The sequence below is a fragment of the Protopterus annectens genome, chromosome 1.part2 (assembly GCF_019279795.1).
Source record: "Protopterus annectens isolate FY-2018-M chromosome 1.part2, PAN1.0, whole genome shotgun sequence".
NCBI lineage: Eukaryota > Metazoa > Chordata > Ceratodontiformes > Protopteridae > Protopterus > Protopterus annectens.
The window spans coordinates 257170664-257185925 of NC_056727.1; the positions used below are offsets into that span (position 1 = coordinate 257170664).

General features: G+C 39.6%; 1 protein-coding gene across 1 annotated transcript in view; it reads left to right on the forward strand.

The window, feature by feature from the left end:
* The window catches only part of PNO1 (partner of NOB1 homolog), a gene marked incomplete in the record, with an annotated part of 355670 nt that overhangs the window by 82995 nt on the left and 257413 nt on the right, over positions 1-15262 (forward strand).

A 15262-nucleotide genomic window follows, 5' to 3' on the forward strand; every position in this document is an offset into this window, starting at 1 on the left:
GCTTTACAAAGCAAGGTTTTTGTTTCAGAATGGTATAATTACAACTTGTCGGAAGTCTCTCTTTGCAGGACAGTTTGTTCAGGGACTAGAAATTATGAATACAGAATATAATCCCTTTTTTGTTTAAAGGCTGAAAATTTTCTTTATTAGTAAATATAAAAGCTACTGGCACATTGACTGTCTAGACATCTGTGAGGACAAATAAATTTTTAAGCTGCAACAGTTTTTAATGGTGAATTGCATACTAATTGTATATCATTGTCTGAATTTAAAGATGAGACACAACTCTTCCCTTTCATTTCAAAAACACCTTCCAGTTAATTTCTCCTTGAAATCCAATGGCTGATATCATTGTTATGCCTTAATAAAATAATTTTTCATATATAATAACCATTGTTCCAAATGAGGCTTTTGTAGTAGTAACACAAAATTAAATAATTCATGTTCCATTTCCATAAAATGTCTCTCAACTGAACTACCATGGTGTTGGTTTCTTAAATCTCCAAAGTGCTCCAATATTTTACTTCTAAGTACACATTTGGTTTGACCAAATGTAAAATTTTTAGTACATTTACAGCATATAGCATCAGTGACCCCCTTTGACTAACATTTTATAACATGATCCTATATTGGCCCCTGTATCCATCTCCACTACTGGGTTAATCTCCCTAGTGTCACATGGAAGCTTTTCCAGCACTCAAGCTCCTCACCTTTCCCATGATGCAGTGAGTCCCTCCTGTTCCTCAGATCATATTTGCTGACATCTGTATCGGATGTGATCCTTCAGTACCTTTCTTTAGTAACTAAAGAATTTTTTTTCTGTGATCAGAGAAAGCTCTTCATAGCTTTTCATCTAAAGTTTTAAAAGTTGTTTCAACTCGCTGCTTGAGTTTTGCCATTTCCTTCACTCCTGTCCTTCTTTTTTCTACAGAGTTGTACTTAAGTCTGTAGTTGCTGTTAAATTTTTCTTGAAAGGGAGATATGCTAATCTTTAGTTATTTCCTCTGTTTTCCTTTTCTTTAATAATGATACTGGTTGTTAATACTTTATTGTTACTCAAAACTTTCTCAGATGATATTTGTATCTGAAAGTGCACAAAAACTTGCCTCAGGATACAAACAAAACAATACATTATGTCCCTGGGGCTGGAGCACCTTCAAGCACAAAGCAGTTATCTGCATATCTTTTAAACCCAGGTCTTTTGTAGACAGAAGGACTAAACTGATATTGAAAGGCCTCGCTGACGTGATGCAGTTGGAGATTCTTTGTCTGAACAAGACAAAGCTCCAGCAAAGTTGCAGCAGAAAGGTTCTGAGAGCAAAAGGAATTCAGTAGAAAAAGTAAAAGAAAGGAAAAGGGCTAGAGAATATGAGAAGAGAGAGTCACTTGGCTCATTCTTTTCTACCATCTCCAGTTCAAAAAATAGTAAAGTCTTCTCTGCTTCTTCTGCTCCAATCCAGTCAGACTAGGCAGTTTAAAGACCATAGACACCTAGACCATCCTAATTCCTGACAAGTCTACAAGAAAAGACATTTCTGGTAGCAACAGGTCATCTGAGAGGGAGCTGTCCAGGTCTCTGGGCACAGTACCACCATCCATCTCTTCCCTTAGATCTACCAGGAGTGTAGTCTGTCTACTATGGGCTCAAATGATTAGGATATCTATGAAGGTTCAGGTAGACATGGGGGTCAATCTAGGGTAGGCCCACCATCTCCCTTTTATATTGCTCTTTCATCAGTACTGATGGGTATGGAGCCAAGCCCAGTCTTGAATCTGCTTTAGTCAGTGCTGATGTTCCCCCCTCCTATTGACACCTTCTGTACATCCAGCACCCTCTAATTTGAAACCTTTGGAGCAGACTGTCTTGGCTCAGAATGGTTGTCACAGACTTCTGGTTTCCAGCTATGGTGCTGATTTATCTGGGCTCATTTGCAGTATTGGCACCTCTGTCTTTGACATGTCTCTGCCAGTTTCTGTCTGGGATTTAGATGGCTATTTAGCATCAGGGATATGCTGCTCTTTGTTCTGCCTTTGCTTCTTTACAGAAGGAGACTGTCGCAGCCAGTATCAGTGCAGTTATGGTCAGCATTGGCATTTGAGTTTTCAAGAGGATCTTTGCCTGTCCATCGACAAAGGAAGGGGATGGTTCCTCATTTTCAGCTCCACCTTCAGGCACCAGTCTGTCAGTCTTTGACCTACCCCTTTGTCCCTAAGGGCAGTCCAACTTTGAGCGCATCAAAAATACCCTTCATCAGGGGTCCAGAAAGTCTTCTGGTTACACAGATGACTCCACTGCATTGCTTTACAGGAAGTCTTCATACAAAAGTAGGGGCATTGTTTTCCCCCCATAGAAAAACTTACACCAGACACAGACCTCCAATGTAGGAGGAAGGTGGACTTGCTTTTCTGGAACCTTTTCCATGAGAGTGGCAAGTTGCATTGCTCACATGACAAGATTTTAGAGGGGATCTGGCAGGAGAGACCCCAGGATTCAATTCTCCCACTGGACACCAGGAAGCTGACAGAAACCCAGTTATTTGCCATGGTGTCCATCACAGACCTGTGAAGCTACTCCATAATGCAGTGTATGAGGCAGGTAGGGCAGCCTGGATGAGTCTGACTCCTTGGTACCAATTTTTTTCTGCACCATCATGCCTGGAGTGAACAGTAGCGAAAGTCATTGAAAGATCAAATTAAACCTGAATGCTTTGAAGGTCACTTGCCGATATTGGGAATAGAAGAGAATGAGGACTGGAGAATGAAACTTAAACTGATGGCAGAACATGGGTTAAAAGTAATGGATGAGGGCATAGTCGGTTATTAAAGGAGGATGAAAAGTCTGGTAAAGAAAGGGAAATGAACGGGCGAAGGTTGGAACTGAATCAGAAGGGTGTGGTGGAGGGCAGTGGGAATAGAGAGGAAGCTGAAGAAGATGGATAACATCAGGAATAAAATAAGAGACATAGCAGAAAAGGAAATACTGATGTCAAAATGGGCAGGTTGGATGACTCAGCTGTGTGATTTAGAGGGAGGTAGTCCTGACTGTATTCCAGATGACCTGAGTTTGACTAGTTGCTTGAGCACTGAAAGTGCCATTTGGAGGATGGGGGGAGTGAATAACCAGTGCTGGCTTGCCTCTCTTGCTGGTTGGGGCTTGGTGTTTCTGATAAGCAAATCACTACCATGGCTGCAGCAATGCATAGGGCCATAGACCTGGGAACATAAGTTTGGTCCAGCCAAGATGGTGATAGTAGCACTTTTCTCTGTCTACATGGCAGCTTGCACACATTTTGCGAGAGGATGGCGCAGTGGTGGCTGCATTGTCACCTCACAGCAAAAGGTTTTCCAGTTGAATTCTCGGCTGGGGTGCCTTTTGTGTGGGGTATGCATGTCCTCCCTGTGTCCGTGTGGGTTTCCTCCGGGTGCTCCTCCACATTACAAAGGCATGCATCTAGAGCATTTCTCCCCGGGCCTCCCCTGAAAATTGGCTTTGTTCCAAGTCAGACTTTCCTGGTAAGCAAATGTTAAATAAATATATAAATAGTTGGGCCTTCAGCAGTGATGCAGTTGTTAATGCCCTCCACCTGTGGACAGGGATATTGCCATAGCAGAAAACACTCTAATGCCTGCCAGAATGACTACTCTGCAATCTGCTTTCACCTCCCTGAGAATAGGCCAGGAATGTCTCTCTTAGACTGAGAGGAATGACAAAGCTAATGGACTGCATGAAACTGATGGTTGGAAGGCAGCAGGAAACTCAAAAAAAAATGGGCAGGTAGGAAAAGAAAATGAAGAGGAGGGATACATTACAAATGTCCGGGTTAGTGCCTGGAGGATAAAAATTAAAGCTAATATTGCAAGATTGGCAGAATGGCATCTGGAAAGGTTGTGAGGTGGAGTGGGAAGAAGTATGGATACTGGCAACAGAAACCAAAAACTGAGAGCTATACCTCAGGCTAATTTGTAGATTATTTTTCACACCAGCAGGCTGAAGCAAGAGAGCATGGCAGCAGAGGACAGATAACTGATATGTTTTGGGGATGTGAGGGAATGGATTTGTGACAGAATGGGAGGCAGTATGGGGAATTCATTTGAAGAATACTTGAGAATTGTTTGTTACTTGAGGACCAGGAATTCTTGAGCTCTGAAATACGGAGATATGATTGTCTTAGGAGTAAGGAAGCAGTTCATAACAAACCACTGGAAAATAATTATTGGAAGTAAGTGGAGTACAGATGGAGGAAATAACTATTACCACACTCCAGAGACTGGTGCAAGAATTCTGAATTAGGCAAGAATGAGAGAAGAAACTGTCCAAGTGGGAGGTGGTAGACCAAAAGTATGGCATAAACATGGAGATGAGCTTAGACATTTTGGAAGAAAAATGTCATGGAGAGGGAGGGAAAAAAAGTCAAGTGATGGCAGCAGACTGTTACCAGAGGTGGTAAAAGATAGAAAGGGGATTTTAGAGCAGATGGGGTGAGAATGGAAGAGAGGGTAAAGTAATAGCTGTCTTGTATAGTAGTAAGTAGCTGAACCACTAACCATAAGAATAAACCATTCCAGCCTTTTCCTTTTATGCTAAGCAGATGCACTTGTTCCTAGCCAGTGAGGACATAGTAGATGTAAAAATGTTATTAAAAAGCAGCCTTGGTTATTCAGAGTGCCTAGTGCGTGGGTAATTTTAAATTATCTTTAGAATGATTTGCTAAGCTGAATGGATTGTATTATCCCCTAGTGAGTGCTTAACCACCCACACTCCTTCCCTAAAACATGTAAGAGGTGTCCACATGAGATCTGTCTTTTAAAAAAATGCATGTTGATTTAAGGCATGATCTGATTAATCAAGCATTATTTAAGTAAACTTACTGACCTTGATTGGGCTGTGGCTACTTGATCGTTTAGGTTACATAAGTTCAGTGTGCCCCAACTCTGCTAGGATTCCAGCCTTCTTTTTCTGTCTCCAAGTCACGCAGTTTCCAATAACTAACCCCAGGATACCACCAAGAGGTAGCATGCAGCCTATTCCACGTACAGGAACAGTTTATTTATTTATTTATTTTACATTTGTTGACCGGGCTAGTCTAGCTGGAGAAATTTCCATTTTCAGTAGCGGCCCGGGGAGAAAAGCTCCACAGAGTGAGATACATATAAAAAACTAACAAAACAAGATAGACTAATGATAATAACAGTAATAATAGTAATATTAGAGTTAGTAATAGGGTTTGCAATAAAAAACAAAAACTAGTAAACCCTTCAATGTAAAGTCTACTACAGGAGTTAATTCCTATGACACACAATACTATCTACATGACATTGTACAAATTGAGAAAGAGAAGGCAGAAAAAAAGAAAAGCTTAATAGATTGTAAATAAAGGAAAGTATGTAAAAAAAAGTAGAGTGAAAAGAGAGTAAGGGAAAAGTGAGGGATTAATGTAGAAAATAGCAAACAATACAGATAGGTGGAGAAGTAGTGGGAGAGAAGAGAAGACAAATAGTGAGAAGTGTATCAAGGAGTAAGAGAGATAGTTTTATATAGTTAGTTATAGTGAAAGACTAATCAGGTTTACTACAAGAACAAAGCCAGTGATTTTGGAAATGCAGTTTAATACTTTGTTTGAAGAGAGGCAATGAAGTAATCTTTGTTATGTTGGAAGGTAACAAATTCCATTTTGTCCCTACAGCATTGGTAAATAGAGAGTCACCAGCATAATTATTTGATTTTATAGAACTTATTAGAAGTTTGCTGGAGGAGCGGAGAGAGTTGAGATTTTATAGGGATTATGAGTTGTGAGAGTATTGGGGTATTATTAGGTTGGTACCAGATTTTATGGGCAATGCAGAGTTGATGGATTATTAGATAGTTCTGTAACTCAGGCCAGCCTAAAAGTTTTAAGTTTAGGCAATGATGTGTTTTATATGGGTTACCTGTAGCAAAGCGGGCAATGTTATTATAGCAGGTTGCCAGTTTGTGAAGACTTGTTTTTTTGAGATTGGTAAAGATAGGAGAAGCATAAAGAAGAGTGGAGATAAGATGGGAGTGAGCGATCCTTGTTCTAGTCGAGGGTGTAAGAAAAGGTCTAATTCGATATAGGGATCCTATCTTTCTGTTAACTAGTTTTATGGAGTTGTTAATGTGTAGGTCAAATGAGAGATTATTGTCAATTGTAATACCTAACAATTTAGTTGATGTGTCAGGGGAGATGATAGTGGCGCTGTTGGAAGTGACAGATAAATGTAAAGGAGAGGTCCTGCATGTGGGGGTAAAAAGAAGAAGTTTGGTTTTTTTCGCATTTAATAAGAGGAAACAACTAGAGAACCATGTTTCTATGGTATTGAACACAGTTTGGGTGAGTGAGATAAGTTCTGGGGTAGAAGATGCTGAGCAGATAAGCGTAGAGTCGTCAGCGTATTGAATGCAGGTTGCTTGAGGGATTATTGTCTGAAGGTCATTAATGAAAAGGGAGAAGAGAAGTGGACCAAGGATAGAGCCTTGTGGAACACCAATGGTAACAGGCAAAAGAGAAGAGGTGTGGTTTTCCCAGAGAACTGCTTGTTTTCTATTTGTGAGGTAAGACTTAAACCAGTTAATGGCTGGGATATTGAATGAGAGGGATTCAAGAGTATTAAGTAACAAGGGGTGGTTAACCATATTGAATGCTTTGGACAGGTCAATGAAGAGGGCAGAAGAGAGTAAGTTGTTGTTGTGGTTCTGATTAATAGTATCTACAAAAGAAAGCAGGGCAGTGGTGGTACTGTGATTTGGTCTAAAGCCATGTTGACAGTTTGCTATTATGTTGTGATGAGAGAGATATTGTACAAGTTGAAGGTGGATACATTTTTCCATGATCTTAGCCAAAGGTGAGAGGAGAGCAATGGGCCTATAGTTAGCATAGTCAGTAGAGTGTCCACCTTTGTGTAGTGGGATAATATGAGAGACCTTCCAGATTTCAGGGATGATTCCTTCTTTGATTGTCCTATTTATGAGAATAGAGTTAGGATAAGCAATAACCTTGGCAGCCTTTTGAAGAAAAAGAGATGGGAGCTTATCGGCAGAGGGGGTACACGGTTTTAGTTTGAGAAGAAGTTTGTGAATGTATGATGTAGGGATAGGTTGTAGTGAAAATTTAAAGGAGGAGTTAGTTTGGTTACTAGGTGGACAGAAGTTGTTGGCATTAAGTTGTTTAGCTAGAGTTTGAATAGTTTCTATGAAGAAAGAGTTAAAGGTATCTGCAGTCTGTTGTGGTGTATCAGGGTCTGCATTTAATGGGGAAGGTGTTTTGGAAGTTCCTGGGGAGAGGAGTTTATTGACTGAGGACCAGAATAGTTTTGAATTATTAAGATGAGTTTGTTGAAGTTCGATATAAAATTTCTTTTTGTCAGTTATCACTGCCTTTTTAGTTAGATTTCTAAGCTGTCGGAAGTTTAGAAGATCAGTGTTAGTTCTGTGGGATCTCCATCTAGCCCAGACTTTATTTCTAGTGAGAATGAGCTTTTTGGTTTCATTAGACAGCCAAGGGGCAGTATTAGATTTCATTCTAATAATACGTTCAGGAGCATGTTTGTCAAGAATGGATAAGAACGTTTTGTTAAAATGTAGTACTGCATTTTCAAGAGGAAGAGTTTTTAAGGGGTTCCAGTTACATGCCCTGAGTTTTTTTTGAAATAGGTCCAGATTAAAATGTTTGGAGGTACGTATTTTTCTAGTAATGTGGGGGTTAAGCCAATCAGCTTTTTCTCTTGTAATAAAAGTTAGAGTGGTCGCTGATATCGTCTGGCAAGGTTCCTAATTTGTAATTATTTTTTACTCTGTTTATAAGTATCCAGTCTAGAATACTTTCTCTTTTGGTATGTTTATCAAGCCTAGTAGTTGAGGTGATGGTTTGGGTGAAACCATGTAGGTTGATATGAGATGAAGGGTTTTCTTCATTAATACTATTCCAATCTATGTTCAGGTCACCTAGTATGATAGTTTCCTGAGGATAAGTGGCTGATATGTAACTAAGATAATCTTCAAGGGTTGGTATATTGTTACCAGGAGGAAGGTACATACAGATGATATTAAGGGATTTTTTGGAGTTTAATTGGAGTTTGATGATGATGGCTTCTATCCTGCTATGTTGAGTTGGAGAGGCTGGAAGGGTAGTGATATTTAGATGATTTCTAAAGAGAATTGCAACACCACCACCTTTTCTTTTGGGACGGTCGAGCCTTACTATATTGTAACCTTGGGGAATAATCTCAGAGTCTTTAGTGCTAGGTTTTAGCCAGGTCTCTGAGAGGCAAAGAATATCAAATGGGTGTGTGTGAAGGAGTGCATGAAGGTATGGTACTTTGTTGTTTAAACTTTGGGTATTCAGATGTCCTATTAACAAGCTATTATTGGTTTTAGGCATAGGCACCAGGGGGGAGGGGAGAGAAGGGCCAGGGTTAGGATGGATGTCACCGTCTTGAAGGGTAGGATTGCTACATTTGATTTTAAGATAGTATCTTTGTAAGGTTAGTATTTTGGTTTTATTATCAGATGTTATGACATAGTTGAGATGTCTAGGTCTGTGGAATTTAGGTAGATGATAGTTGGGGATAGGAGAAGTAAAAGGATATGGAATAAGTGGAATGAGAAATGTGGAGTTGTGTTTGTGAGGATGGAGAGTTTGGGCATCAAGTGCTTTCTCGTAACAGGACAGGAGATAGACTGAGAATAGAGTGGTAAACAGTAAGAATGAGAGTAAGATCTGGGTTGGCAGGTATGGAGCCATTGTAAGATGAGTGTGAGAAGTAAGAGAAGGATGTGGAAGATATGGGGGGCAAGATGTAGAGGGGGTATACTAATGTTCAATAGATAAGAAAGTATAAAAGGAGTAGGTGAAGAGGGGATAGTAGTAATACAGTGAAGGGATAAAGGTTTAAAGTGAGATGATTAAGTAACAAGGTGTAAGGAGGAGGAGAATAGGTAGAGCACAGTGGGAGTGTGTAGTGTTAAAGGGTGTGTGCATGGGTGGGAGGAGGTTTGAGTGGGAAGGAGAAGGATTGGAAGGATGGGATAGGGGTGTGGCAAGAGAGGTATAAGGGTAGGACCCCTGGGGGTGGGTGGGAATTGGGGGTAGGGAGGGGAGCGGAGTGAGCCCGTGGTCTGACAGGAGGTGGGAAACAACAGAGGTGGAGAGAGGAGACAATCAGAAATGCAGGTAGGTATGGCAGGAGCAGAAAGAGTATGGGAAAGGAAACCCAAGTAGAGCAGTGGAATAGGAGAAGGTATGCAGGTGTAGGTCAGAAAGATGCAGAAGGTGAAAAGTGAAGCTGAGAAAGACAGGCAAGATACTGGAGCAGTACTAGCACTATTGGCAAGGAGATAGGCAGACTGTAAGGTAGAAAATATAGGCTGAGGGAGATAGGAGAACCAGCATAAACTTTAAATGCTAATCTGGGGCATAGGAAGTAGCGAGGAAAATAAGAGAGTGAGGAGAGCGCCACCTAGTGACCAGGGCAGGTAAATGAGGTAGAGAAGGGAAAAGCAGAAAAGGGACAGGGAAAGGTGGCAAGGAAAAGGAGGAATAGTGTAATGGTGAGAGTGGAGGGGTGGTAGAGGATCAGAGGAGGAGAGGTACTGGCTGCTAGGCACACAAGCACAGGCAAATTATTGGACTCGGTAGGTAGACACTAGCAGTGGCTTATTGAATCAACAATGCAAAGCCCACTACCTACTTTCAGTTCCTTGAATGAGGAGGAAATATGGGAGGCAGGCAGACTTTCAGTCACTGTAGGCAAGGCCAGGAATCATCCGATACCAGTAGGGCGAGAGGCAGGTCAATGTTCAAAGTATTGATAGAGTTAAGAACTTTCTAGTGGGAAGGATAGACGGGTAGGGAGGAGGAAAAAAATATAACAAAGTTAGCATACATATTAGATCAAGGTATATAGTGAAATCATGTAACTAGGACAGTAAGAGGCCAAACAGCATAAGTATCTAGTAATCTAGTACAAATAAAACCACTTAACAGATAACAAGAGATCGCATTGACAACAAAGCTAAATTAGAAAAGCATCTATCAGTCTAGCACTTAATCTTAAGTAACAGTTTATAAGACTAGGTTGTGAATGTATCAACGCTTAATGGAACAGGCAGGTATAATCACAATAAGTGGTAGATTGTGTCCAAATATCTTTAAAAACACAGAAGTAATAATCGTTTTGGGACTTATGGAAAATAACATATAAGCCTGCTTGGTCTTTGTATCAGGGGTCCAAGTACTACGGCAACTATGATGACTATCCAAGGGGAAATAAGAACATTGAACCCACTATACTGTAGCAAGTAATTAAAGAGACTGTAGCAGAGATATAAACTAGAGCACACTTAGCTATTGGAACGCTGACTCGCGATGGAGCATAAAGCGTTCACCATGCTGTTAGGGTTACAAGGAGCCTAAAAAACCGGCAAAAACGCTAAAACTCATAAAATGTGGTTAGCGACAGAGGCATCTTGGAGACAAGCCATCTGAGTAGCAGAGATCTACACTAGAGCACACTTAGCTATTGGAACGCTGACTCGCGATGGGGCATATAGCGTTCACTATGCGGTTAGGGTTACAAGGAGCCTTAAAAACTGGCAAAAACGCTAAAACCCATAAAATGTGGTTAGCGACAGAGTCATCTTAGAGACAAGCCATCTGAGTAGGGTCAGTTGGTTAGTTGAGTGGGAGTTAGCGTGTGTGCGATAGCAAACACGCTAGTTGTAGCTGAAGAAAGCCCCATGTGGGTGGCGCAGTTAGGTAAAAAAAAGAAACTGGGATAGCTCTACAACAAAATAAGGTTTACACCCAGGCAGTGCATTTAAACATATGGCCACCTTTAGCGTTGTAAGGAAAGCAGGAGAAGCCCAGCTAGCTTGTGATTATAATAAAATAAACAATAACAGGTCTAGCAGCAAATTCTCTGAGCTCAAAACTTCAATGTAGCATAGCAAACATTAGCGACAACAACAGGTCTTTCATTTAGTTCTATGTGCTCAAAAAACAATGTAACATTTCTAAACAGTGGTCCACAGTATACAACAGGTACAAACGTGGATAAACCGATCCGTTTACAAAGTAACACAGTGTATAAAAAGAAAACTGTAAGTCTATAACACAGGGTCCTCCGTATGTAAACAATGTCAACCTCGTCGGATATAGATCCACACAGTAGCGTCTGGACTAATCAACAAATGAGCAGTAGGAGGTTCAGTTGCTAGTGCATCAACAAATACAATAAATCCAGGCAGAGAAATTCCATGTAAGGTTACCTACCAGAGTAAGCACACCAGGGCAGGAGTGCACAGCAGCCAGGGAGCTGGAAAGGTGAAATGCAGAGAAGGGAGTGACGCAGGTACAGGAAGGGGTATAAGTAACTTCCCCAGAGGATGATAGGCGGGGCAAGTGAAATGTTTGCGAGGAAAAGGAAAGGTAGGCGGGATTATGAAGAGGGGAGATGGGGCCACAAAGATAGAGGCAGACCGGGAAAATAGAGTAAAGGCAGGGTAGATAGTAATAATGAAAAACGGATAGATAGAGATAATGACAAGTGGATAGGGAAACAGCAGATGGCGTAGTGATCAGAAGGGAGGTGGGGCACAACAGAGGTGGAGAGAGGAGACAATCAGAAATGCAGGTAGGTATGGCAGGAGCAGAAAGAGTATGGGAAAGGAAACCCAAGTAGAGCAGTGGTATAGGAGAAGGTATGCAGGTGTAGGTCAGAAAGATGCAGAAGGAGAAAAGTGAAGCTGAGAAAGACAGGCAAGATACTGGAGCAGTACTAGCACTATTGGCAAGGAGATAGGCAGACTGTAAGGTAGAAATTATAGGCTGAGGGAGATAGGAGAACCAGCATAAACTTTAAATGCTAATCTGGGGCATAGTAAGTAGCGAGGAAAATGAGTGAGGAGAGCGCCACCTAGTGACCAGGGCAGGTAAATGAGGGAGAGAAGGGAAAAGCAGAAAAGGGACAGGGAAAGGTGGCAAGGAAAAGGAGGAATAGTGTAATGGTGAGAGTGGAGGGGTGGTAGAGGATCAGAGGAGGAGAGGTACTGGCTGCTAGGCACACAAGCACAGGCAAATTATTGGACTCAGTAGGTAGACTTTAGCAGTGGCTTATTGACTCAACAATGCAAAGCCCACTACCTACTTTCAGTTCCTTGAATGAGGAGGAAATATGGGAGGCAGGCAGACTTTCAGTCACTGTAGGCAAGTCCAGGAATCATCCGATACCAGTAGGGCGAGAGGCAGGTCAATGTTCAAAGTATTGATAGAATTAAGAACTTTTTTCATTTCCTTGAATGAGGAGGAAATATGGGAGGCAGGCAGACTTTCAGTTCAGAGATATTAGCTGACATTAACCATGTACCTCATGTAAAATCAGTGCCTAGAATAAACCTGCGTTCCTCATGGTTAACATGATAAAAATAGCTATACCATTAATACCACAGCTTATAAATAGGGTCTGTGCCATATCTTACTTGAGTTGCAAATGCTTCTGTATTCTATATGTAAACAATAAACCTAAAGAAACAAACTGGCAATAGGCATTCACCGGACTAGAATTCATTTAATTGTAAGCGCTTTCTAATGTAGAAATTTACAAACTTCTTCAGACGAACATAAAATTAATAACTGACCAAGTTTAAATAACCCTCCACATCAATGACATCCTATCCTGTAAAACATTTACAAAGATAGTGTTTCATAAAATCACAGTATAATCACAAAAAAAATCAATCTGAATAAAATTCATTTCACCTTTAACCAATCTAAATTTACTATAATTAATTGAAATGTGTAAATATGTAAATGCAAATATGTTAAAACATATAATTATATTAAAACTAGTGCACAATTAGTCATTTAACGTCTAATTAGAGCCTTCAGCTTCAAAATGCATTTAATGGAACTGTATTCATTTAAACCCGGATAAGTATAAGCATTAGTTAATATTTGACACCGTAATTCTCTAATTTCTCATTCAGTAGATACTGGCCCACCTCTAATGTTAACATGCATTTGTTCAATAACAAGAAACAAAAATGAATGTTCCGGACATTCAATAATATGTTTCGCTAAAGTGTTATTTACATCTTTCCTTTTAATGCTATATATATATGTTCATATATTCTCCTTCTAAAGTGCCTATCAGTTTTACTAATATAGAAATGTGGGCAGTTTTGACATTGGGCCAAATATACTACACCAGTGATATTGCAATGATATTTACCCATAACTCTATATACCAATGGTAAAACTATCAGTCACTTTAATATGTTTACAAATTCTGCAGGAACCACATTTGTACATACCTCCATCCCTTTGTAACGGAGGCGTTACGGTCTCAACTAAATTTTTAAGGTTACATCCTCTTTTATAAACAAGTTGAGGCATATCTGGTAACCTGTTTCTAATAAAGGTGCCCTCTTTCAACACCACCCAGTTCTTATATAGAATACCACGCACAATTTCAGCCTCAATACAGAAGGATGTAATAAAGTGCAGTGAGGCTTTCGATGGGTTTACCATCATTAGATAGAATATTTATATTGGAAGAATTCATACTCAGACATCCATTACCACAGTGGTCAACATTAGCACTACTAATGACTGCAATTTTTCCAAGAATGGGTTTAAACAAACCCATATTACGTTTGTTACTAACTTCGGATATAAGATTGTCAATCCAGGTGGCTGGGTATCCCCGTGCTATAAACATTTCCTTTAAGTAAATAACTTTCTTCCCAAAAATCCTCATTTAGGGTGGTCATTCAGGCCGCTCTAACCAACTGACCTTTAATAACAGCACGTTTCTGATAATGGTAGTGAGCACTACTGAAATGTAGAAAACCATTAAAATATGTTGGCTTACAATAACATTTTTAGCAGTATAGCATAAATTCAACATATCTTAGTAACACGTCCAGGAATTATATTTTAGCATTATTAAATTCATAGGTAAAACTTAAGAATGATGTAAGATTGGATAGTATAGAAACAAATTCTACAGCCTTGTTTCAATCACCTTTAAATAATACAAAAATATCATCCAAATAGCGTGTATACCAGCAGACAAATTCTTTAGATGTCAAGTTTAAAAAGAATCTCATTTTCCCAATATGCCATAACAGTATTCGCAAAGCTCCCCCCACAGGGGGAACCCATAGCAATCCCAGATGTTTGATGATAAAAGTTGCCATTATACATAATATAGTTATTAGAGAGTACAGTGTCCAATAAATACTCTATTAAATTAATTTCATCACCTGAAACACCTTGTTTAAGTAAAAACTCACTAACCCATTCAATACCCAATTTCTGAGGAATAACTGTATATAAATCACGGGCATCCGTAGTTAAAAAATGTATTTGGTCATTGAATCCTAAACCATTTATTGCTTCCAAAAACATCCACGAATCACGGCATATTTGAGGTTGATTGCCCAAATAATTTTTAAGTTTCGAATCAACCGATTTAGCACACCATATGTTATACTGTTACTTCCATCCACAGTAGGGCAGAAAGATGGTTTTTTCAAGTTTTTATGAATCTTAGGCAGTCCAAAAATAACTGGAGTAATGGGGGAGGGCATAGTAAGGTAATTAAAGGTTTCTAAATCCATCATATGATCAATGAATAAATCTTTAATCAAAACACTTAATACGTTGATAAGCCTCGTTCAATTCGTTCAACGAAACCTTAACATAGGTGTCTGTGTTGAGTAACTCTAAGATGTTCTCTTCATAAAGTTTTTCACTCGTTAAAACAAGCCCCCCACCCTTATCAGGTTTTAATACCCTAATTCTTTGACTTCTTAATAGGTTTAATGCTTTTAATTCACTATCAGAGATGTTAACACCACTAGTATCCTTACTTTTAGCACCCATCAAAGACAAATTACGTAAATCCAATTCACATAATTTTTCAAAAAAAACTAATGGTATTATGTAAAGGGGGATTAAAAATACTGGAAATGTGTACATCCGAATTCAAGCTAGACATGTTCCCAAGAAGACAAGTTCAGTTTACGAATAAACACTTTCAGATCTAAAATAGGGTCAGCCACATTCATATGTTTGGCTGGTACAAAAGATAACCCTTTGGACAATACATTAATAAGTTCAGGAGATGCTTCAAATTCAGCAAAATTATATATTCTAAGTCACCAAATGTATTTAATAAAATGCGTGGATAAACAGTTTCAGTAGTCTCTGATGGATTCAATGCACAAGGGCTAACAGTTATC